At 51.2% G+C, this 26,600-nt stretch overlaps 1 long non-coding RNA gene across 1 annotated transcript in view; it reads left to right on the forward strand.

The window, feature by feature from the left end:
* Positions 1–26,055, forward strand: part of LOC144773907 (uncharacterized) — a 137,464-nt gene extending 111,409 nt beyond the window's left edge. Inside the window, exon 3 of the long non-coding RNA XR_013600074.1 lies at positions 25,897–26,055. This is a non-coding gene — a long non-coding RNA (uncharacterized LOC144773907). The remainder of the gene's footprint in view (positions 1–25,896) is intronic.
* The last annotated feature ends 545 nt before the right edge of the window (positions 26,056–26,600 follow it).

Genomic DNA, 26,600 nt, shown 5'->3' on the forward strand with positions numbered 1-26,600 from the left:
GCAACGGCAATCTCTGATTGTTAGATGTTTCATTTAAGCACCAAAAAAGGTGTCAACAAGTAATAGAACATTTCTACACAAAAAGTAGAGCATAAGTAATCAATTGCCACATAACTAGTCGAGCGTTGCGCTGATCTTAGGCAACAGTAATGAAGTTGATAAAAAAATAATTACCAGCTTTCTCGTCACATCCTTTTGAAGCTCCAATGGCACAGGAGAAGCATAGGGAGGAGGCAGTTGTGGCCGAGGAGAGGGAGCGAAGAGGAGTTGCAGGACATCGTGCAGAAGTAAAGGCATGTTAACGAACAGTGATCAGCTCTGCAAGGGGCACCAATTATGAAAAATAAAGAGTGTGTTTTATAATTGTAAAAGAAAACAAGTTTAAAAAAAAAAAAAGTACACTGGGAGGGGGAGGAGAAACATGAGAGACGGCCTGCGGCCGTCAAAGTGAAAGTACGGCCGGCGGAGGGCATTGCTGTGGGGAGGAGAAATGCGACACGGCGGGCAGGGGAGGGGGCGGAGCGGGAAGAGCGGCGATGAGGGTGTGAAGCAGCAGGGGCCTTTGAAGTGAAGCTAAGCTTCACTTCAAAGGTGTGGGAGGAGTGCGGCTGAGGGAACAGATGGCGATTTGATGATGTGCATGCGCATTCTAGGTCAATGCGCTTGCGCATTGACCTAAAAGCGCACGGGCACAGCACCAAATCGCCCAGTTGGGTAAAGTCTGTATAAGTCGCTATAGTCTCGCTCTGCTCAATGCGCATGCGCATTGACAGGTCGCAAGACCTAAAAAGTTACTGTTTTCCAGATAGCGAAATCTCTAGAGCGATCCCTGTTTGAGGATGGAGAAAAAAAGCTTCCCTTTCCCCAAAAATCTCAAATGCCGCAAACTCCAGCTTCTAAAATAAGAGAGGAAGGCAAATCGATTTACTTTACAGACATTCTGTTGTTCCCTTCCCTGGTTTCAAGGAAGATCATTCGGCTATATGTTTTGGTTTTCTTAAAAGGAACTTCTATTAGTTTTCCAACCATATGCTTCTATTGCCATTTTCCAAGATATTTGTAGAACGTCCAATTGATCTGGGGCTTTGTGCAAGCCTTCATCTTCTAGCTACACTGGTTTGAAATGAGATCTTGACTGGAGATCGCTCTGAGTACGGTGTGACATAGAATGGGTGGTCTCAGCTTGAAGGGACAAGGGTCTTGGTGCAATCGGCTAATGAATGGCTTTGGAACACCCCTGATCAAAAACATGGCAGAGAATTCAAATGAAAGGAAGCGACTTGCAGTTTATTTGAGCTGATTCTGCCAGCGGTATTGAAATACCCACCTCTCTCTCTTGGAAATGAGCCTGCCTAGAGATGGGTCTCCTAAGCCAACCTCAGGCAGTAAGCGGGAAGCCTCCTCTGTCTTGTACCAGGATGCGGGTAATCGTGGTGTATGGTGCAGCGATGGCACATGCCAACACCGTCCTCTGCCAAACACAGATTTAACTTGAAAACGCGCCTCAAACAGCTACATTCATTCACAAACTTTAACCGTTTCTGCTCTTTTGTCCTTTGCACACTTGTCAACTTGCAAGAAGAAGCAATTAACACAGAAACAAAGAAGCAGAATTAACACCGTGAGTATTCTGTCTTCTTGGCTACTTAACAGAAATAAAGCCAGTTCCTGTGTTTTCCAGAGTCAAAACACTATTACAGAAGCTGTGATGCTAAGATTTGTCTCAAATTGGTGGTGTTATTTCTCTTAAACACAGTGTCAAGCACAGTTCATCGACTGTATTGTGAGGTCTCCACTCACTAGTCCAGTGTCACCTGTAGAAAAACACGGAGTCCTCGATCCGAACAGGAAGCAGAAGACGCAAGTTCACAACAGGCGACCAGAAAAAGAGACATCTAACAGGTTACGGTGGAAGGAGATCAGAAAAGGATGGGATTAGGAAAATAAAAGGTGACTGGAGAGATTACTAGGCAGCTGGTGAGGCAGAGGAGGACGCCTGAAGGGAGGGCAGGTCTTGAACATACGTGTTGGATTTTGATGACTCGTCCTCAGTTTCACCTGAAATTTGTGTCTGGACCAAGAAGTAACTCTTCCTGTGTTTATCCCTACATGGCACAATGCGTCACCCCCTTCAACTGAATCTGACTGCTGCTTCTTCACCAAAGTGCCACAGTATGAAATTGAAGGAAGGCCCTTTCTTGGGCGGAGTCATGCCATCCACGCTTAAGCTGTGGCATTCCTAAAATGCGCCCCCCACCGAGGAAATCAGGAGGGCAGCAATCTGCACTATTACCCATGGGTAGGGCGAGCGCTGCTGTCTAGATTCTGCCTGTTCAGCCATCTTGTTGGGGTGGACTGCAGTATTGTTTTATTTATTTTGTAACTTCTATTGCCTCAGAATGAAATCTTCTTGACATCTTCATCCGGAGAGGTGCATCCTTTGATCTTTGCGAACAGACCACCACCGAGGCTTATTTCCTTCTACGAGGCAGCCTCCTATTGAGCGACAGCACCCAACAGTGCTCTTAACTCCCACTCCCCTCACTTCTCACCCCGCTCAGTTAGACCACTTGTGTCTTTATCCCAGTTCAGCTACATAGCCGCTGGAGTGGAGGCAGGTGGATGCAGTAACAGTTTTGATATTGGTATTTTTGTTAGAGGGCTGCAAATGAAGGCCTTGAACACTTCCTGTTCGTTTACTGATTTAGCAGGGTTGAGGTCCTCTTCTTGTGGACGACACCTGATGAGCTGGAAATTTGCAGAAGACCACTGATTAGGAATTGCTCGGATTGGAACGTAACTCGCTGACCGCTTCATTCATAAATATCATTTGTGAACATGTGCAATTTACTCTGGATTTGCTAATGATTTATTCGTGAATTTGCTAGAGTAACTCATATTCAGGAAGGAACGGATAGGGCACAAAACCTTTCAAGATATTATAAATGCTCTTTACTCAAAATTAAGGCCTAGACATTTCAAAATCTAAGCAGCAAAAGTTGACTTTGGTCAGAAAAAGCAATGATAGGATATGAATGAATGAGATCATTTATAAAGTGTGCATCTACTCAAAGAGAGTGTCCCGGCGCTCATGGTCCCCATCTATCCTGCATAAACGCCCCTAGCTGTTGACATTTTTGCTATTATTGTGTCGATCTAGAGACTGGCTTATTTGTCTGTGAGTTTTGCAAAGTGCAGCATGCATCCTTTATCTTACTTCTGTGCTCTCTGTCCGCCAATGACCAATGGGCTGCATGGGAGGGTCAAGGATAGTCGGTGAGGGTCAAGGATAGTCGGTGAGCAGCTCCGCCCGGTGTTGGCCCATTGATTCAGTTTCGCCGCTGTAGATTTTGCCTCAGGAAGAAGTAATACCTCTGCAGAGGAAGGGTGAGAAGTGTCAATGTGGACCTGAATGACTGCTAGAAAATGTTTTTAGATCCTTTCTGAACTGTTAGTGGCTCACTTTTGACCAATCACCAAGTTTGACCTTCACATTTCATTCGAACACCCTCCACCAAATCCGGTTGGCACACCCAGAATGCAGTTATTATTTGGTAAAAAATAGGCTACAAGTGTTGCTCCTGGTGCCATAAAACTGGAGCCAGAAGTTACAAGTTTGCCACTGAAGTTTGCTGTGATCAGCTGGCTGCAAGTTTGATCCTTGGCAGGGTAAACTCTCTCTTTCTAAGGCCAGTGAATTGTTGAGTACCATTGAATTAGGCTGTAGTGATCTGCATAATGTGATTTCATGAGCTATATAAAAACAAATCATTATTATTGTTATGCAAGTCTGGTGTATTAATATTCCAAGACACCAATTTTGCCTTTTTTTTGGCCTTGGCCCTTATAGAGTTCTGGATCAGGCAGATACCTGTCTCTTCCTTTTCTTTGCAAGGATCAAGAGAAAAGCATTCGCTTTATTTTTGTAGTCCGTCATGAAGACGTTGGAGGCCGGCAGGATCTGTGCTCTGGCCATCAGTAGAGTGAGTTTGAGGGTCAGGAGTCTCGCTTCTTGTGGTCTCCACTTCTCAGTGATGACCCAGCAGCAGAACTCTCTCCACAAGCAACAGTGTGAGACCCTCTGAGAAGCCTCGCTGACCACATGGCCTTCGTTACGCATTTAGTGCAGGCAGAAGATAACTTAGGGCAACCAGTGACAGCTCACTCTTGGCATTTCTGTACCGGACATGATGCTAGCTCTATAGTGCGTGGGGGAGGGTGGCTTGCGCCATCGACAACCAGGCAACCTGTGCTAAGCTGAAGATAATGGTTCTATTGCGTTATGAACCTAGCCGGAAGTCAGCGGAGAGCTGTATGTGGCCAGTGATTGGGCGGGAGGCTGGGTTCGGAGCGCGGAAGTTGACAGACCGCTATTGCGTCATGATTTAGTGTTCACTAAAGAGGCGTGCCTTCAACCCTTTTCAGAACTGAGGGAGGATTGGGAGGGTCCTGGTGAACATGGAGAAAGCGTGTTGCTTTGTTTTCCATTTTTTCCACTTCTTCGCCTCGTGTGATGGTGTCCGGGTTGTGGGTGTGCCGAGAGCCACCAGAGTCACTGTGGGGGGTGGGGGGGGGGGGGGGGGGAGGCTCCTTCAACAATTGACGAACAGCGACCCCCAGCTGGGTGCATGCTATAAAACTGTTGTACTCATAGTATGGCCCGCGGGCAGCCAGTGGCCCAGCAGGCCTTTCTTTGCGGCCGGCGGACCTTTCAAGTAATGTATCCATGGCCCCCCAGAGAGAGAGAGTTGGGGAGAGAGAGTTGGGGAGAGAGAGAGTGAGTGGCGAGAGAGAGAGTGGTGAGAGAGTAGAGAGAGACTGACTAACTGAGATACAGACTGACTGACAGAGAGATTGACTAGGAGAGAGACTAACTGACTGAGAGAGAGAGACTGTCGGAGAGAGAAACTGGCTGACAGAGAGTGACTGACAGAGACTGACTGACTGAGAGAGAGACTGACTAACTGAGATACAGATTGACTGACCCAGAGAGACTGAGAAAGAGACTGACTGACAAAGAAAGAGACTGACAGAGAGCGAGACTGACTGACAGAGAGAGCGAGACTGACTGACAGAGAGAGAGAGACTAACAGACAGAGAGAGAGACTGACTGACACAGAGACTGACTGAGAGAGAAACTGGCTGAGAGAGAGATTGACAGAGAGACTGACTAAGAGAGAGACTGACTTGACTAGGAGAGAGACTGACTTGACTAGGAGAGAGACTGACAGAGAGAGAGAGGGAGACTGACAGAGACGAGAGACAGACTGAGAGAGAGACTGACAGAGAGAGACTGACTGACTGAGAGAGAGACTGACTGACTGAGAGAGAGACTGACTGACTGACAGAGAGACTGACTGACAGAGAGAGATTGACTGGCAAAGAGAGACTGACAGAGAGAGACTGACTGAGAGAGACTGACTGAGAGACTGACTGATCGACAGAGAGAGACTGACTGACAGAGAGATACTGACTAAGAGACTGACTAAGAGAGAGACTGACAGAGAGACTGACTGAGAGAGAGAGACTGACTGAGAGAGACTGACTGACTGAGAGAGACTGACTGACTGAGAGAGACTGACAGAGCGAGACTGAATGACAAAGAGAGATAGACTGTGTTGGAATTGGGGTCAAAGTGCGTATGAAGGTAAGCAATGCCTCTTAAGATTGCTATTGTCTGCTAATAAAAATGTATTATCAAAATGTGCTCTTTGTAGTTACATCTGCTTTTAAAATACAGCATAGTCGCATTGCGCATTGTCTGTTTTGAAGCTACTGGTGCGGCCCTCAGCCACAAACCACACTGTAATTTTGGCCCCCGAAAGAAAGTTTGTGAGTACCCATGCTATAGAATTACTGTTCCACGTACATGGGCGAGGCTAGACTTTAGGGTAGTTCATGCGGGGGGCGGGCACATAGTGTGTCTAGTTGTTCTACAGGTCAGAAGAATGACAGGTGATTGCTGCTTTCATTGATGACCAGGCAGTGCCAGTGATGATGCGTGAACTTAAACCATCCCGGCACACGTGTTTTGTCTAGGCCTTGATTGCCTCGAGCCTAGGGTGACCCGAATTTTAAAGCCAAAAACCGGGACAATTCAGAAAAATATAAGGAGGACTACAAGTTTACTTCAAGCGATGAGAGCGCTCCTCAGCAGAGAATTACAGAACAGGCAGTAAGAACATAAATAAAATGTAATTTTTAAACCCAGTGGCTTGCCTGTTAATTACATTGCTTTCTTGAAACAACTGCTAACTTTCCCCGCTTTGTAAAACATAAAAAACTCCTCACACCGTTTTTAGTCGACCCTCTCCAAAAACCGGGATATGAGCTACATTTCTTGAAATTTGCCTGGACAACTGGTTAAAAACGGGGACCGTCATGGCAAAACGGGGACGCCTGGTCACCCTACTCGAGCCACAACCAATCACCTGGGGAGCAAGGCGGTGGGTGCAGATTCACACATTTGTCCCAGAGTCCTGCTGGCGGGCAGCGAGGGGAGTGTTCAATCCAGAAGCATTACAGGCATTACTCGTCACACCCGAGTATGTATAACCCCTCCTCACCTACCCCAGCTATCTCTACACTAAATATACCACAAACCCTTGGAGCCACCAAAGCAACACAAAGCTGTCACCGCACACTGATCTGCCATAACTGATCCATGGAGTGTCTAGGGGTAATTATGCAAAAAATTGTACATTATCTAAGCGTGACTCGTGGAAATAAATGTCTGACTGCGGGAGGCAGTAGGCCTTCGCATTAAAAGCCCCTCCTACTCTTCTGTCTGGATGTCCATCAATCTACAGAGGTTAAGGCGAAGGAAACACGGAGGGTATCAAACGTGGGCACCTGAGAGAACGAGCTGTTGAGGAATTACAGTTTTCGATTTGTGAAACATTGTCATGTACAATTGGGAGAACACGTGTGTGCAGGTAGTCTTAGCCAGTGTAAAGTGAATCTGAGTTTTGAGGAATTTTCACAGATTATTTGAACAAAGTCGGTTAAAACAACCACATGATTTTACCCCGTAATTAACTTTTTGGGAGTGATTATGTGGTAAATGCAAAGGCTGCACTAGACCGTAAATACCAGGGTTAGTTAGGAACAAGAGGATCCTCAGGGGATAGGGGGTGTGAACGAGGAAGGTGGCAGCCGTAGAAGAGGGAAGCAAAATTCAATTTTATGTATCATTAATAAATCACGAAAATGAAAATGGCCCCAGGGCGTATAACTCAGCTGTCTGCTCCGGGGTGTTACTCAAGCGTAATTTGTTGATGGATATTGGGCCATCATTCTTTCATTCCACAGACCCCCACCAGAACTCCCCTCCCCATGAGACTCCAACGGGGTGGGGGCGTAGGAGCCAAGCAGGGAAGGGACAGTCGCTAGATTGAGAGGGAAGCAACATAGCACAAAATCCGAAGCACTATATTTTTTAGGACACTGCCCCATAGATTATAGTGTTTTATTTTTTATTTTTTTGATAGTTTATGCGGGAGTCAGCAAAGGGTCACGAAATGTTATGCAGTGGTCGTGTCGAATTCAATGAGCAGGACTGTTCATGACGGCCGGGCCCATACAAGCCTTTTGGGATGGGCTGTGGGTAGACAGTAAACCTATATGGGAAATCATTCACATAGCCAGGCGGTGTCTCGAACGGCTGGTCTGATTCCGGCCATCTTGAACCAAAGCCGGACATCCTCGATGCACAGACATGTAGCTGGGGCACTTCCCCTCCCCCTCTCCTGGTTTAAAGTACATTTCTAAAGAGTAGGTCACTCCGAATAAAAAGCCAGATGAGGACTCTCAAGATGGATCTACCAGATTTTTAACAAGGCCTTTGGATTGCGTGGCACTCGCAGTAAATTGAGGGGCTGAACGGTGACCTCCTGAATTGTATTGCCTTATGTTTTTCGTCATTTCTGATACTTTGCAAAATGTTTGTATATTACAGTTTGCGCCCCCCCCCCCCCCCGGAGACAAATCGAGTAGGAAGTGCCTGCTTTTGTAAAGGCGTCCTACTTTCTACTTCCTCTCCTGCCATAACCTTCCTTCTTGTGTTGTGCGTTAATCTCCCTTCACTGTTCCTTCTGGACCAAGTAATAGTCTGTAGAGAAAGAATTTCCCCAGCTGCTGCTGGCCTTTTTTTTTTTTAATGTCCCAGTATTTTAGTAAGAACATTTTTTAAAACATACAAATATCATTGCTTCGTCATCGCGGGGTAACATCACAAACTGGCTGTATTTGCCATGGCACAGGTAAGTGGTTTACATGTTCGGCTGTTCCCCTTTCTGCTGTCTTACAAAAGGAATTGTTGGACAGGCCACATGAAGGGCTCGCTCCCTCCCCGCAGGACAGGGCCCGGGCCACCGTCAGCACCATTGCCCGGCCCAGCCGCCATCTTGGACACGGCACCACGCGGCCGTGCGGCCTCAGCCCGACCCCAACCCTGGGCCTGGCCAGGCCCCGACATCCCGGCACCACCCTCCACCCAGGAGGTGAACGGCCCACTTGGCAGGTCAATGGGGGTACGAAGTGTCGATGGCTCTCCCCCGCCAGGTGCCGAGCACCCCCAGCTTCCTCGGGCGCTGGCTCCACCCCCCTGCTGGGTGTCTGGACTCCCTCATCCCGGACCTCCCGACCTCCAAGAGCGAGGGTCCGGACATCAAAGGGCGCCAGACCTATAACTGAGGCAGCCCCAGGACAGGAAGGCAGTTGTATCCTGGAGTCGAGAGACAACGCGACGAACTCATCCTTGACGGACTGTTGGCGCTGCCACAGCCCTGCCTTGTGAACTATTGTCCTGCCTGCTGGCGCTGCCGCGGCCCTCTGCAACCTTCATCCCCGTGGGACCTGCTGGCGCTGCCGCGGCCCTCTGCAACCTTCATCCTCGTGGGACCTGCTGGCGCTGCCGCGGCCCTCTGCAACCTGCATTCTCGTGGGACCTGCTGGCGCTGCCGCGGCCCGTTGTAACCTTCATCCTCGTGGGACCTGCTGGCGCTGCCGCGGCCCTTTGCAACCTGCATTCTCGTGGGACCTGCTGGCGCTGCCGCGGCCCGTTGTAACCTTCATCCTCGTTGGGACCTGCTGGCACTGCCGCGGCCCGTGCCACCTACGACCTCTTCGGGACCTGCCGGCGCTGCCGCGGTCTGACCCCCTCCGAACACCGAGCTCGAGGATTGTGAGCTATCACCGTTACACACCCGTACCCGTGGGTACCAAGACTGTCCCGCTACCCCCTTCCCTTACTAGAGACTAGAATTGAGAGGATCATCGTGTCCTGATCGCCCTGTATCGTACCACTCTACTACCCGAAGTGCCTATAAAAGGTGTTACCATAAGCTTTGTGTGGTGTCCATCTGTGGGGGGGAAGTTACCTGTCTGTGCGATCACTGTGCTCGGCCGACCCTCCAGGTCTCCGTCTAACATTGGTGGCTAGCGGCGCGATCCGAACCAACGCGTACCGTACAGACAGTAACTCACCCTACAACTAAAACCACAATGACGACCAAAGAGAGCGGATCGGCGGAGAAGTTCCAGATGGAAAAGCTGGAAGAATACAACCACCGAGAGCTCAAGCAATTTTGCATGGACTTAGGCATTGCTACCACCGGGCTAAGCACAAAAGAAGACTTCAAAAACGCCCTAGAGGCCTGGACAGAGACAAATACCGCAACCCCCCGGGACCCCGCAGCCCCGGAAGTCAACACCACCCGGACGGAGGAACGGAGAACAGGCCCCTCCCATGAAGAGATCCAAGAGCGGGAAAAAAATAGATTACACGAGTTAGACTTGGCACGACTCAGATTAGACGGAGAATTGAAACTGGCGGAACAAAAAATAAACTTAGAACACTTACGGCTCAGAGAAGAGCGAGAGGAAAAACAGAGACAGAGAGACCTCGAAGAAAAAAGACTGGCATACGAGCACGAGTGCAAACTAGCGGAGATAGAAATGCGCAAACTGAACAAAAACCTAGGGGTGCCCGAGCAACCGCACTCCCCGGGTCCTACCGAGCAGAAGGTCCACATCCCCAAGGATGTGGTCCGAGAATATCACCGGAACGACGACATACAGCAGTGGTTCAAGGCCTATGAGATTGCCATGACCGCCCACCGGGTCGCTCGAAGTGACTGGGGAGCCGGTCTATGGGGGAGATTCGTCAACGAGGGTCGTGATGCCCTGCTGCAGCTCCCGGACCATCAAATGACGTCCTATGACCACATGAAGGCCGCCCTCCTCAATCGATATGGACTTACACCCGAAATGTACCGCCAGAGGTTCCGCAACTGCACCAGGATCCCAGGTACGACGTGGTTGGAATACGTGAACTATTTCAGCCGAGCCTTCGAGGGGTGGATCAAGGGTAACAACGTAACCACTTACGAACAACTCTTCAATCTCATTGTGTGGGAGCACCTCTCCAACAACTGCTTTGTCGAGCTCAGGCAGCACCTCCTCGACAGTAAATTGACTGAACCCCGGCAGCTCGCCACCGAGGCTGACCGGTGGGAGAGCACCCGAGTGGCCCGGAGTGGGCCGAATGAGCAGAACAGAACCAACCAAGGTCACCATCGTCCCCGAGGAGGAGGAGGAGGCCCGGGCCGGGGCAGAGACGCCGCCCCGGCCGCACCCACTAACGCCACCCCGGCCCCAGCAGGCCGGGGAAACCCCCCGATGCGCCCGGGATTCCGAGCTAACGTGACGTGTCATCGATGCCAGCGAGTCGGCCACTATGCTAGTGACCCGACCTGCCCGAAGAACCAGGCCCCCGGGCCCCGCCAGATGGCGGCCGCCGCCCTGGGAGAAGAACAAGTCTCCGAAGACACGGAGACCTATGAGTCGGAGCAGTTCGAGTGGGAACCCGCCGCCATGACCCTGGCATGCCTAGGAGGAAGAGACATGGTCCCGCGGACTCCCCTGCCCGCCAACACTCGGAAGTACAGCCAATGGGTGAGCATCAATGGGCGCAAGGCCGAGGCCCTGCGTGACACCGGGGCCAGTGTGACGGCCGTCCGCTGTCACCTGGTGACCCCAGAACAAATCCTACCAAACGTACTTTGCCCCGTCCGATCGGCAGATAACTCGGAGAGCCTGTGTCGGATGGCCTGCGTCCCCTTCGAATGGGGAGGAGTGTCCGGCATGCTGAAAGTAACTGTCCGTGACGATGCCCCCGTAGACTGCCTCCTGGGGAACGATCTCGAGAGCTCCCCGTGGGCCGCTGTGGAAAGAAGAGAGCATCTGGGGATGTTGGGTCTCCCGGACTGGGCGTGCGTAACCACCCGGTCCATGGCCACCCGCACCATCCCTAGACCAAAAGAACCAGAATGGGCAGCACCTCCGCCCTCGATCACTCCAGAAGAAGACTTCCTCCAGACCGACCACCCGGACCCCACCCCAGAGGGGTCCACACAGCCCCCCGAGCTTCCCGACCTGGCTCAGTGGCGTCAAGAAGGGGGGCCCACCCAGGAACAATTCCGGCAGGAGCAAAAGACCTGCCCCTCCCTCGAGGGATTGCGACAGCAAGCGCTCGCCCAGAGCCAAGGAGACACCACCGGGGCCCACTGGGTTTATTGGGACAATGATCTCTTGTACAGCGAACAGAAAATCGCAGAACTGGGGGCCGGGCGAGTGCTGGTGGTGCCCCTCCACTTCAGAGACTTCCTGTTGAACCTAGCCCATGATGTCCCCCTGGCCGGGCACCTGGGCCAAGACAAGACCTACCACCGCCTGGTGACTCACTTTTTTTGGCCCAAAATGAGAAATGACGTATCCAACCATTGCCGGTCCTGCCCGACCTGCCAGGCCAGTGGGAAGAGCGGCCGCAAACTCAAGGCACCCCTACAACCATTCCCCGTGGTGACCACCCCGTTCGAAAGGGTGGGAATAGACATTGTGGGGCCCCTGGACCCCCGAACAGCACAGGGACATCGCTTCATCCTGGTCCTGGTGGATCACGCTACCCGCTATCCTGAAGCGGTCCCCCTTCGTACGATAACAGCCCCAGTAGTGGGTCGAGCCTTGATGGAGATCTTCTCTCGAGTGGGCTTCCCCCGGGAAGTCGTCAGCGACAGGGGTACGAACTTTATCTCAAAATACATGAAGTCCCTCTGGCAACAGTGTGGGGTCACCTACCGATTCACGACCCCCTATCACCCTCAAGGGAACGGACTGGTTGAGCGATTCAACCGCACGCTCAAAGGGATGATTGGGGGGTTGGAAGAGCCCCTCCGTCGCCAGTGGGATGTGCTACTACCGTGCCTTCTCTTTGCCTACCGAGAAGTCCCCCAGAAGTCCCTCGGCTTCAGCCCTTTCGAACTCTTGTATGGACACCCGGTGCGAGGCCCGCTCAGCCTAGTCAAAGAAGGCTGGGAAATGCCCCCTCTAAAGAACACTCCAGATGTTTTCAAGTACCTCCTAACCCTCCGCAACCAGACCAGAAGGTTCAGAGAGATGGCAAAAGCAAACCTGGAGGCCAGTCAGGAGGACATGAAAAGGTGGTACGATCAAAATGCATCCTCCATCGAATTTGAACCCGGCCAACAAGTGTGGGTAATGTCTCCTACCGAACCATGCGCCCTGCAAGACAAATGGACGGGGCCCTTCAAAGTAATCGAGCGCAAGAGCCCTGTCACCTATCTCATCGATATGGAATCTTCCCGAAACCCTCTCCGGGTCCTCCACGCTAACAGACTGAAACCCCACTTTGTACGCTCCGAACTCAGTCTCCTGATGGCAACCGACAATGGAACCGAGGAGGACTCCGAACCCCTTCCTGACCTCCTACGGTCACGGGAGAAGGACGGCTCCGTGGACGGGGTCCGACTCTCGGAGGCCCTCACCCTGGAACAGCGCCAAGACTGCCGAGTCCTCCTGCTCCAGTTCTCCACCCTGTTCTCCCTCACCCCAGGGGTCTCCCCCTGGTGCTTACACGACGTGGACACTGGAGACAGTCCCCCTATCCGCCATCGGGCCTACCGCGTACCAGATCGGGTACGGGCCTGCATCCAAGAGGAGGTCGCCAAGATGCTCACACTCGGGATCATCGAGCCCTCAGACAGCCCCTGGGCCAGCCCAGTGGTACTGGTCCCCAAAGCGGCCGCTCCCGGCGCCACGCCGGAGCTCCGGTTCTGCGTCGACTACCGGGGCTTGAATGCGGTCACCAGAACAGACGCACACCCCATCCCCCGAGCGGATGAACTAATCGACCGCATGGGAGCTGCCCGCTACCTCAGCATCTTCGACCTGACAGCGGGCTACTGGCAGATCGGTCTCACACCCCGGGCCCAAGAACGATCGGCATTCTCTACCCCTGATGGCCACTATAACTTCAAGGTCATGCCGTTCGGCATGAAGAATGCGCCAGCAACATTTCAGCGGCTAGTAAACCAGGTCCTGGCAGGACTCGAAGGATTCAGCGCCGCCTACCTGGACGATATCGCTGTGTACAGCCACCACTGGTCCGACCACCTCCACCACCTCCGAGAGGTGCTACAGGCCCTCCAACAAGCTGGCCTCACGATCAAGGCCAGCAAATGCCAAATTGGCCAGGGGTCCGTGACCTATCTCGGGCACCAGGTGGGAAGCGGTCTGGTGGCCCCTCTGCAACTCAAGATCGCTGCCATCCAGTCGTGGCAGTCCCCCATCACCCAGACCGAGGTCCGCGCCTTCTTGGGACTCACAGGCTACTACCGACGGTTCGTGAGGGACTATGGCAGCATCGTAGGGCCCCTCACGGAACTCACCTCTAAGAACCAACCCAAGGAGGTCAACTGGACCCCAGACTGTCAAGCGGCCTTCGAGAAGCTGAAGGCCGCCATGTGCTCCGCCCCGGTGCTCCAGGCCCCCGACTACAGCCGGGAATTTATCGTCCAAACAGATGCCTCCGACCACGGCGTTGGGGCAGTCCTTTCCCAGCTGAACCCCGAAGGACTTGACCAGCCAGTGGCTTTCATCAGCAGACGGCTCCTGGCCCGAGAACGACGCTGGAGCACCATCGAGAGGGAGGCCTTCGCCGTGGTGTGGGCCCTCAAAAAGCTCCGGCCTTATCTCTTCGGCACCCACTTCCGGGTCCAGACCGATCATCGACCCCTGCAATGGCTCATGCAGATGCGGGGGGAAAACCCGAAACTACTACGTTGGTCCATCTCCCTGCAGGGGATGGACTTCACTGTGGAACATCGACCCGGCCAAGACCACGCCAACGCGGATGGCCTGTCCCGCTTTTTCCGCCTCGACGAGGAAAGTCCCCAAGAAGATGGGTGACTCTCCCCGCCTTCAGCTGGGGGGGACGCATGTTGGACAGGCCACATGAAGGGCTCGCTCCCTCCCCGCAGGACAGGGCCCGGGCCACCGTCAGCACCATTGCCCGGCCCAGCCGCCATCTTGGACACGGCACCACGCGGCCGTGCGGCCTCAGCCCGACCCCAACCCTGGGCCTGGCCAGGCCCCGACATCCCGGCACCACCCTCCACCCAGGAGGTGAACGGCCCACTTGGCAGGTCAATGGGGGTACGAAGTGTCGATGGCTCTCCCCCGCCAGGTGCCGAGCACCCCCAGCTTCCTCGGGCGCTGGCTCCACCCCCCTGCTGGGTGTCTGGACTCCCTCATCCCGGACCTCCCGACCTCCAAGAGCGAGGGTCCGGACATCAAAGGGCGCCAGACCTATAACTGAGGCAGCCCCAGGACAGGAAGGCAGTTGTATCCTGGAGTCGAGAGACACCGCGACGAACTCATCCTTGACGGACTGTTGGCGCTGCCACAGCCCTGCCTTGTGAACTATTGTCCTGCCTGCTGGCGCTGCCGCGGCCCTCTGCAACCTTCATCCCCGTGGGACCTGCTGGCGCTGCCGCGGCCCTCTGCAACCTTCATCCTCGTGGGACCTGCTGGCGCTGCCGCGGCCCTCTGCAACCTGCATTCTCGTGGGACCTGCTGGCGCTGCCGCGGCCCGTTGTAACCTTCATCCTCGTGGGACCTGCTGGCGCTGCCGCGGCCCTTTGCAACCTGCATTCTCGTGGGACCTGCTGGCGCTGCCGCGGCCCGTTGTAACCTTCATCCTCGTTGGGACCTGCTGGCACTGCCGCGGCCCGTGCCACCTACGACCTCTTCGGGACCTGCCGGCGCTGCCGCGGTCTGACCCCCTCCGAACACCGAGCTCGAGGATTGTGAGCTATCACCGTTACACACCCGTACCCGTGGGTACCAAGACTGTCCCGCTACCCCCTTCCCTTACTAGAGACTAGAATTGAGAGGATCATCGTGTCCTGATCGCCCTGTATCGTACCACTCTACTACCCGAAGTGCCTATAAAAGGTGTTACCATAAGCTTTGTGTGGTGTCCATCTGTGGGGGGGAAGTTACCTGTCTGTGCGATCACTGTGCTCGGCCGACCCTCCAGGTCTCCGTCTAACAGGAATGGTAGTGAGTGGGAGGAGATAGTCAACAAAAAGAAAAAAATAAAGAAAAAGAAAAGAAACAGAGGAGAAGAGAAGAAAGGAAGTAATGCACAAGGAGAAGTAGACATTCAAGGGTCTACTTTGGACTGCAGGACCTTATTCTTCTTTTTTAGGCTTTTCCTGAATGGTCTATTTGATGATCCTGCAAACCTTTTTGATACCTTTCTGCTTTTCCGCCTTTTGGGGAGACATAGCGCCCACAACACCATCCTGCTGATCTTTTGTGTATGCCAGTGCCCATTTGGCCCAGAACGGCCTGGACCCCCTCTTCCTTTGACTTACAACCGCTAGTGATGTCCCCTTTCCTGGTGCCAAAGTTGCCCGCCTCCCATTTACCCTTGAGGCGACAAGTCAATCATCACAAGGTATTTTTGGATTAGGGGTCGGAAACCCCTGCCATATTTATTACAAATGAAAATAAAAAAAAAACATTTTACAAACATGATGTACACAATACGCAGAAAGTCCAGTACATTACATTGATTGGTACATATGTCTCATTTGCTATCCTTAACATACTTCTAATACATAGACATTCCTATCCAAATCTAAGCATTTCAATAATCAAAATAATATTATCTTTCTGCGTATCCCTATTTGAACCTATGGCAAGGTCAATTACTGACCCCCAGATCTTGATCAAACTATGCCCGCACTCCAACCGGAGTGCGCATGCGCAAGGGGGGCCCGTTTACTGGGAGGGTCCTTCTCCCCCGAGCAACCCCTAAGCCCCGCAGATTATCTCCATAAGGGGCCCTTGCAGTTATGTGCAGTTTCCTTGCGCCCTTGTGTGCATGCGGGGTGGCTAACCAGCCTACTGGAAAGCGTAGCTCCCCTCCCCGCACCCTTCCAGCCAACCGGCTGTAGCTGCCCCTGGAGTTCTATGGGAGACCACTTGCCCCTCCCCCTTGGGCGACCCATTAAAGAATGGCGCCGCCCGCTAAGAACCTTGAATTTAAGCTCCACCAATCATGACCTTACAGCCACAGGCCTGCATAGTTGCCCGACTATCAGGCCCCCCACATCACTAAACCGAAAGTCATGCCCTGTCCCTCGACCTAACTAACCAAGCCAGAAGGTTCTCCATGAAGAGTTCATTACCCCATTTGGGCAAATGGACGCCATCTTTTAAGAAGAACAGCTCCCCCCTGATGAACCAATGGACGATCGTTTGTAAATGTGGAGCTCAGAATAACCTATCCATTTTGTTATTGATCCTTTTCACCGAGTGGTTCAATGCCCTCACAGCCTCCCGTCCCCGCCATTGGAATTTCGGAGTCATATGTGACCACACCAGGATGGACCCCGGACATAGCCGTGCCAACCAACCCACTTCAGTGATCAGTGTCTCAACCAGACCTCGCCTACCCAGATGTACCAGATCATTTGCTCCCAAGTGCAGGATAAAAACCCTAGGGCGAGCCCCTTCCCTGTCCAACAGATCTAACACTAGGCCCCTGAAATGGTCAAAGGGCATTCCACCTGCCCATGGAAGGATACCCTAAAAGCTGCCTTGATCTCTTCTCGTAATGGCCTGAAAGAAAACATTTGTGTAAATGTTTCACATATGAATGACCAATGACCCACATACTGTGGGATCCCTGGTCCCAGGCGTGCACCTGTTTCTGCGAAGATCCAGACTGTTGCTGCGCTGCCGCCAGTTTCCCTCCTACATGACAGGCTTAAGAAACTGTAAAATGAACAAAAAGAATGTAGCATCAGCTAAACCCATCTGTGCAATCTTATAGCAGATGCATCCGCACATAGCTCTTATAGCAATTAGAGGACCACCTGCCAATCCTCTGCACTTCGCTCTTAGTGAAGCCCTTTGCTGCCACTTCGGTGGCAGCCCCTGTCCTGAATGAGTGTGTTCCAAAACTGCTGGGGTTCAAACCTGCCTTCTGCAGTGCCATATCCATGACACTTTTAAATTGAAGTCGCGTGAGCGGGGTACCATCACCATGAATAAACAATGGTCCCCCTGCCCCCTTGGGCCTGCACGGCAATAAGGCTCTAGGTTGGTGACAGGACAGCAAGGGTTCCCCTTTGCCCGATGCAGTACCACCCCTTCTCCCCAGGCCTCCTGATCGGTCTTAGATCTCTGAATGGAAATGAACAAGGAGTCGCCGTGGATCCTGGCATGGCTAAAGTGTAGTCCCCCACTGCCCATCCTGTTTGTTCTTTGACACCAATTGCCCAATTCTAAAAGCGCCGTAAAATGCCAGTGAAAATGCGGAGCGGAAAAAGAAAATCCGCCTCAGTGTTGCAAACCTGACACAGACTCCCAAGTATCAAGGCCAAGGTATTAACCCCTATTGGCTGCCTAGGTCCACTGTAAACCTTTGAGGCGCTGCCACCCTTTCAAAGCTTTCTTCACTGTGAAAGTATTAGTGGGGTCCCTCCTACCCCTTGCTTGCGTGATAAGAGATAGCCACTACATGACTCCTTGCTGCTGCCACTGAGCGCTCCTCATCTTTCAGTGCCCCAGGTAAGAGAGAACTGCCCCAGTGTCATGCCACCTCTCTCCCCATTATGTCCCCAAGAAGTTACAGTAAGCCCAAAACGCCCCTTCGTATGCACTCTTGGTTCTGGGCGCTAGGCTAGCTGCCACAAGGTCCGGTAGTTGTGGGCACCAAGTTGCCGGAGCCGTTCTGGGAAAGGTGTCTGGTTTTCTGCTGCTGCTCGGAGATGCGCCCTGAATACCTGCATCTTAAAGCAAGAGAGCCCACCAGCAGCGTGATTTAACACCCCCGGGACAGGCTTAGCCCCAAATTGCATATTCAGTTTCATGCACAACAGAATTATTTCCTTCAACAGATGTAGGATCATCTTGCACCTTGCTGCCTGTTGATTGATGCATTCTACTACCGTCATGTTGTCTGACCAAAAATCCATTGATTGATTCCTCAGTTGCTCTGGCCAAACCGTCAATGCCATGAAGATGGGGAACAACTCTAAAAACGCAATGTTGCATGATAACCCGTTTGAAACCCACCATGCTGACCAGCGCTGTGCCACCCCCTCAGTACCTAGTATAGCTACGAAACCCTCACTATGTGCAGAGTCAATCATTAAACCTAACTCTGCGGAATGTGTGAGTGGACCGGGCCATAGTACCGTGCAGTTGAAGTCACGCAGGAATGCCATCCAAATCCGCATATCCTGCTTAACCTCGCCGTACAGCCTTGTGTGATGGTGTCTTTCTATGAGACCTGACATGGCTTGTGAGATGGATCGTGAGAATGGTCGCGCCATAGGGATAACCCGCAATCAAAGTTTAACTCACCCACGGTCTGCTGCAGCTGATGCAGCATAACCTTCTCTTTGGCTAAGCATTGCTGCAAAGCTGACCTGAACTTTGTGATCTTCTCTTTGGGCAGCTGTGAGCAACCCTGGGCCAAGTCCAACTCTATACCTAAGAATTCAATCAGTGTGGCTGGCCCAACCGTCTTCCCTTGTGCCAGTGGTACCCCAAAAACCTGCATGAGCGCGCAGAATTCTCGCAGTGGCCAACCACACTCCTGGGAGCCTGATGCTCCCAGGAAAAGGAAGTCATCAAGGTAATGCAAAACATACTGGTGCCCTGTCACATATCTTAAACCCCGTTCCAAAAAGGAACTGAGTACGCACAGGAGACCGAGCAACCCATAGGCGTGCATTTATCCATGTAGTACTTCCCCTGCAATTGGAAACCCAGAACATGAAAATCTAAAGGATGGATTGGCAACAAGCGGAAAGCTGACTCAATGTCTGACTTCGCCAGCAGCACGCCAGGGCCCAAACCCCTGAGCATCTCTACAGCCTGATCAAAGGATGAGTACCTGACGGTGCACAGCTCATTTTAATGGCATAATTCAGCGATTGATCTCTAGGTGCAGAAAGGATATGAATCAACCTAAATTCCCCAGATTCTTTTTTAGGGACCACCCCCAGAGGACAACAGACTAAATCTTTCACTAGTGCGCTGTAAAATGGGCCTGCAATTCTGCCCAGGCGCAGCTCTTTCTCAATTTTTGTTGCTGCCACCCCTGGATTGACCCTCACCGAGAGCTGGTTCTTGCATTCAGGTGAACCTACATAATCTGGAGCGGGAATCCTAAAACCATCTCTGAAACCTTCTAGTAATAACCTGGCAAATGAAGGACAATTATATCTATTTAACCATGGAATCAAGGCACTTGTTATTATGGGAGAACAGGCTATAGTAAGTGAAATACTATTATTCCTGCTTCTTTCCCCCCTATCCTTTGATTTCTTACAACACTTGGATTCGGGGTGGGATGTATTGCCACAGAAAGAGCATGTGTGCTTGAACTTACACGTGCCTGCAGCCCTAGTGCATGTACGCTTGTTGAAATCCCAAAATGCCCTTTTTTTTCCTCCCCCACCGCAGGAGCTAGTGGGGGGAAATGACCGAAAGGACTGGACCTTGGCACTGTCTTGCTCCCTCTGCCCCAAGTGGTCTATCCACGAAATCATGTCAATTTGGTCCCATGCGAGAGCCGGATCAGAAGCCTTCGCTCTTCTAAAATCTTTATCATGTTCCTTCCAACATATCCCACCATATTTGTCATGTGCCCCAGTGATCCTGCTCTGGTAGCATGCCATTTCTGCAGCTAAACTTGGGAACCGTTATGCCATAGCTGCCATGTAAACTGAGAAGCCCCTCACCCAATTAATCAAAGATGCCTCAATCCTATATTTCTGCAGTTCATTTGCCCAATCCTTCTTTTTTTGGCCTCCTCCCTTTCAGTTTCATCAAGCAGTAAAGAAAAAATATTAACGTAACTCACGTTCCAAATGTTTTCCTTCATGTCCTGCGTTACATGTCTTGCCAGCTTTTCCCTGGGGGTGCGCGCTTCCCCCACACTTAACACTGGCAATGTCTGCTGATTACCTGGTGTGGCTGCCCCTGCTGGCTTCTCCTTTAATGCTTCCGCGCCTGCACTGTCTGCCGGCAACTCTTTGCTGGCCCCAGGGAGGGCTGTCCCACACACTGGAGCAAAAGGAGGTGGAACGACTGGAGATTGAGCTCCCTGCCCTTCCCCTGGCTTACCGCCCGATGCCCCGTCTAACTGAGCCACTACCTGCCTGGCCTTATCAAGTAATTTCTCCCCGCTGCCAGACATCCGAGCTGCCGGGGACCAGTTCCCAACCTTCTCCAACAAGGGGAGGACCGCTGCCAAACTGGCTACCAAATCCTGCTGAACTGGGGGAACACCCGCAGGGGCACCCGCCTTTGGGACACCTGGGGTCTGTGGGCCACTACGTGCCGGTCCCGGTTGCCCCCCTGTAGCTAGCGGAGCATCACCCCCACCACTGCCTGGTGGATTACTTCCCTCAGATGGCCCTGGCTCTGCCCCGACTGCCTGCGGGACTGGCGTAGGGGCCTCTGGCTCAACGGGTCCATCAGCTCTCTCTCCCTTCGGTGGCCCCCCTTCTTGGATCTACTCCTTTTGGGCACAGGAGGGAATGCTGCCTTGGGAGCCACCCTGGTTCTTCTGGGCCTGTCCTCTACCTCTTTGTGCCCATCAACTTTATCCCTAAGGTCTGCAATGGCTTGACCCTTTTGATCAACTTTTTTCAGTCTGTCCTCTATATCCACCATTTTAGGCATTGCTTCCAGGAAATTCTCCATGCGAGAGCGCTGCTCGCTCCTCTTTGCTTAAGGGGCCATTGCACCTATAAACAGCAAAATTGCTTGACACACTTATAGGGATGCTCCACCAACTATACCAACTTGAAAGCGCCCCCCAACAAAGCTAAGGCACCCTTGGAGCAGACTACACAGACCAATACTAGTCACTAAAACATTCCCACAGCACCACGTGGCTTAGGACACTGCCCTGACCCGTACCTCGTAATCGTAGGGGGTACACGACCGGCCACGAGCTCCCACGCAACCAGAGCCACGCCCACCAGCTAATCCAGTGGGTCAGGTAGGTATTCTCCAACCGCGTGGCTCCCGGAAGCGCTTGAATGCAGGACCGTCTGTGTCCTCTGAAGTCCACATGCTGGAGATCCAAGAAAGAGGCTTCAAAAACAGCACCCACGCTGCTGCTCTCCATTGCTCATAACCAGTAACAGCCCACACTGCTCCCAATGTGCTTGTTGGTGTCTGCCTGCATAACAAAAAGAAGAAATTGCACTCCAGCTGCCCAATCTGCTCCTGTCCGCAGAATAAACAAAATGCCCCTGATCAGCGCCAAAGCTCCCGCTATCTAAGACGAGTGCCGACCTGCAAGGTCAAAAAAGAAATTGAATGAAGCCTCCTAGCGAGGCTGAGGAGCCCCCTGTGCCACCTGAGGGGCAGCTGCCCAGGTTGCTCCTTTCCGCCGGATCAAGAAAATGCCCCGGTCCGCACTGAAGCTCGCACTGTTTCTGACGAGAGCCGACCGCCTCTTCCTGCGATGTTCCAAAGCCAACGAAAACCGGAGCTGCCACCAAGCCTTTGTCCCGGGGTGAGCGAGTATACCGGCACGGCGTATGCGTAGCCGGCGAGCTTCTGTCCCTCTGGATTCACCGGTGCACTGATGGCGACCTGCAGAGGAGTAGAGAAATGCTCCAAGACATGCCAACCCAACGCTCTTTAATATTTACATGAGCCCCCTTGCTGAGATCGTCCGCCCCTTCGGGATAAAAATAGTCACCTATGCGGATGATACTCAGCTAGTGGTGACCCTGAAACACCCTCATACCGACCTCAACAAATTCAGGGATTGCTTAGAAGCAGTGACCTCCTGGATGACATCTTCATGTCTCAAACTAAACAGAGACAAAACTGAGCTGATGCTCCTAGGCCACTCCCTTAATCCTACTATTGAGCCTCTATGGCCTGCGTGTCTTGGACCCCCCCCCCCCCTCCCCCACGCCCAAGGACACAATCAAGAGCCTGGGCATCTGGCTGGATAAGTCTCTTAGTTTTAACTACCAAGCAGCCAAACTTTCAGCCACCTGCTTTGGTTTACTCAGACTTATCTGAAAAATCATCCCCCTACTGCCCTTAAAAGCCAGACAGATCATGATCCCGGGTCTCATCCTGTCCCGTTTGGACTTTGGAAATGCCCTATACCTAGGGGCCCCACAGGCCACCTTAAATAAGCTTCAGGTCATCCAGAACTGTGCGGCACGAACCCTCCTCCAGAACTCTTGTCGCACCCCTGTCAAAGCTGAACTTAGAAAACTCCATTGGCTCCCCGTCAGGGATAGAATTGCATTCAAGAGCCTGTGCATCACCCACCGAGCCTTCTGGAAAATGGGTGCCACCATCAGTCACTCTCTGATCACCCCCTACTGACCTAATAGACAGCTTAGATGGGCTTCCTCCTTCCTGGTCACAGTACTCAGAATTAAGAGAGCCAGATGTGGGGGCGGCTCCTTCTCCCACAACTTGCCAAACTCTGGAACTCCCTCCACCTACGTTCAGAGTACAATCTTCTGTCCTTCCGAAAAAAGCTAAAAACCCTGCTGTTCAACATTTCCGACTAGGTCCCCTCCGCCCTCCCAAAAGGCGTTTGTCCACAGCGCTAGGATGCCTTAGGGTAGCTACCATGCTATACAAATGTTCTTTTCTTTTCATTTCATTTCAACCACGAAGCCCATGGATCACCACTGAAGCGCCTTGTCCGACGACCTGCAAAGGAGACAAAAATAAATTGGATTAAGCCTCCTAGTGAGGCTGCTGGCGCTCTGTGTAAGCTGTAAGGGCGGCGAGCAAAGAGGCCGTTCTCGCCGCTCCCCAACTTTTTATCTTGAATCCGGGCCGGGAGCACGTTCTAACAAGCTCCTGGCGTTTGTCCGACGCGTGCACCAGCAGTGATCACTATCACTTCCAGTTCACGAGCCGGCAAACCAATCACAAGGGAGAGGCGCACGCTCTGTGTCACAATGTGCGCAGCCTGGCCCGCCTCCCTGTACCATCATCGGGGGCCGGTACAACCGCCATACATGCGGCGTGTCTGATGCCAGCTCCTGCCATACTCTTCTCAGCCCTAGGCCAAGAAAGGAAAGCACTTCCAACCCTCAGGGTACCGAGAAACAGGGATTTATGATGTGTTGTGATCAGGAGCTATGAACATCGGGTGAGGGCAGTCTCTACACCATCGGTTAGCAACACCTTCTTGTAATATTTCAAGGTTTGCTGATGGTGAGGAGCTGTCGTCTCCACCACCCACTGCCTCCTCTGCACAGTGTGATCTTGCTTATAAATGCCCCAAAGAGCCCAAGGAAAGAAGGCGTTCTGCACCAAATCACAGATGTGTGAGAAAAGGGGGCTGACTCAAAACCCAGCATCTAGACCAGCAGAACACACCATTGGCATCAGGGAGCTACTCACCCAGGCCTTTTTATTTAGCTTTTTTAATCTTTTTTCTGCATTTTTTTATCTTTCCATTTAAAAAAAAAAAAATTCTACATCAAAATGAAACTTTAGGGTTTCAGTGGTATTAGCAAGGCAACCATACCAAATATTTAATTTCTATATATTTATTGCCACAAAACATCTGCTTCTGTTGGTTATACAACGTATATGTATCAACATATTTCATACCTGGCTTAGTAATTAGTCTGTTCCAGAGATTAATTACCAACCCATACTATGTTGAATTTTTAAGTGAGCTTTGGCTTCAATATATTGTTTTATCGACCTCCATACACCAGGTGAGATTGATATGTCATTGATCTGAGGCTGGAACCTCCACACTGCCCCGTGTCTGAAGTATGTCTCTCATAACCACTGATAATTTGACATTGACCAATAGTTTATAATCTTTGAAGATCTACGAATAGTCCATATTCCCAATATGGCTAATTTTGGAGATAATTCCTTTGGCATACCAACTGTTTTATATATTGAGCAGAATACTGTTTCCATTAACTGCTGCATTGTGGGGGATAGACACATTATATGACAGAATGTGCCTTCTTGCCCACAGCCTCTCAAACCTCTTGCTGTAACACTATAACCCAAATATTTTAATTGTGTTCTATAGTAGTAGGTTCTGGACAGTATATTGAGATGAACAAGTTTAAAATTTGGATTTGATGGCTTCTTCTATAGCCTTCAGTAGGACCTCTTGCCAATTATCACCATGGCTTTTAGTTTGCTTATCGTGCTATTATAGCCTTGGGATGAAGGGGGAATAACAGAGAATGAGCTTTTCTTATGTATCTCACCTTAGATATACTACCCTATCCCAACCCTGGAATCCAGACAGAGTGACATAGTTTCTCGACTGATTACCCATCGTAGTGGAGCGTCTGTACTTATTTCCCTTTCCAGATCAGGGCACCATGGCTCTTTCCCATCCCTTTTTTGCCACATCCGCTGAAGAGGGAAGGGGAACTGTCAAGCTTACTCCATATAAATAATGAAGGTCCCCCTTCTCACCCACCCTGAGCCTCTGCATCTTAAGAGGATGGCTCGACCTGGTCCTCGCTAATTGCGACTTAATCTGTAGCCAGATAGCAATTAAGAGGTTAGGCTGGGGATTTCCACTATTACAAACCAAAACCCTCTGTAGAATGTCTGCAATTAAATTGAGGTACCTCCTCCCCACAGGAAGCCCTGTAGTATGCTGTGCATAGTTTTGAAAAAATACTTGGCAGGCTCCATTAGGGGGTGTTCTGAAATATATACATCTAGAGGCGCTATCAGGTTAAATAATGGCGACCTCCCAACCAAACAGGGATAAAGTCCTGCCTTGATCCGGAAGTTGAACAATAATGGCTCCAAATTTTAATCAAAGCCCTTCCTCTTATTTCCTGCCATATATATATCCCAAGATGTTTAAAGCCTTCCTGATATACGTTGAACTGGGAGGTGGTTATGGTTGCACTCTATTTCCCTAATGGACACAGCATTGACTTTTCCAAATTGTAACAAAGCCCACGAGTTCACCAAGTATGTGGGGGATTTTTAAGGCTTTGAATGGTTTCACCTGGGTCGGTAATATATGCTTCCCTGTTGATGTATGCATCTGAAACGTACATCCTCATTCAATCACGTTTATCCTCATTCAATCACGTTTATTCTTGGATCTTGATGTAGATAAATCCATTGATCCAGAAACACCTCCTACACACTCACTTGCACTACACAGCGCCTACTGCTGTTGAAGCCTACACCCATCCCAATGAGACTGCTCTTTCCTCCTCTACTTAACACCTGTTCTGTAAACACCACCTCTCTATGCATATTAAACCTAGACCACCCTGCTGCTCTTCTGCCAAGAGGTCATCTCTCCATTAAATGCCACATCATGAAAGCTCTTGACAACACTTGCACTCTGGACTAATGCCATCTTGAGAACATTCTTACAGGTATTCCAAAATAATTTTCTCATCCCTGGCATGGCTAGGGCAAGTTAAATGATCTCACTCCTTACTTTTCTGTTAAGTTATAGACAAAGGAAATTAACACGTCTCCTTTTCTCCACAGAACAGTCCTGGGATGGACAGCAGTGGTGTGCAAGGTATCCGGCCTCAAGCCAGCACTGACGTGTGAGGTTCTAGAGCGGCCGATCCAAAACCCAGTTCTAGACCCATTCAACCATCCCGGCATCTCCGTTTCCTGCGGGATGCAGTAATAACTCCAGGAACCCAGGGGTATGTACACTTGCCTTTTTGAAATTGTTATCTTGGACATGTCTGTGACGCTGCTAGAAACTTGGTGTTTCTCAGTATGACTTAAGATATGATGTCAGTAGTAAGACTGGCCCAGGTTCCTGATGCAATGTGACTGCTCCAGCAGTGGATACTGGTTTTGTAGCAGACTGTCTGTAACTGGTTTGAACCCCCAAAAGATTACCCAGAGTTCTATTTTTGATGCAGATGGAGGTTGCCACAATAAAGCTATAATAAGGGCTACCATACAAGAACATGAGGTTGTCATAGAAAATAACTCATCACAACCGCTGACAGAGATACCACTAGTGACATTTATTTTCAGGAAACTTAGCGTTGACATGTAGTGTAGTGAACTATTTTTAATGAGTGCATCCGTGTGAAGGTTCTTTAGTCAGTGTTTAATTTGTATAAAAAACAGAAGTGCCAGGACTCTCGCGTGGAGGCCACAGCAGCTTACATCACCCATTGCTCCTGCCAGCACTGCTAATGATAGTAACAACACAACTCCTAACCATG

This window comes from Lissotriton helveticus, chromosome 1_1 (genome assembly GCF_964261635.1).
Source record: "Lissotriton helveticus chromosome 1_1, aLisHel1.1, whole genome shotgun sequence".
Lineage (NCBI taxonomy): Eukaryota > Metazoa > Chordata > Amphibia > Caudata > Salamandridae > Lissotriton > Lissotriton helveticus.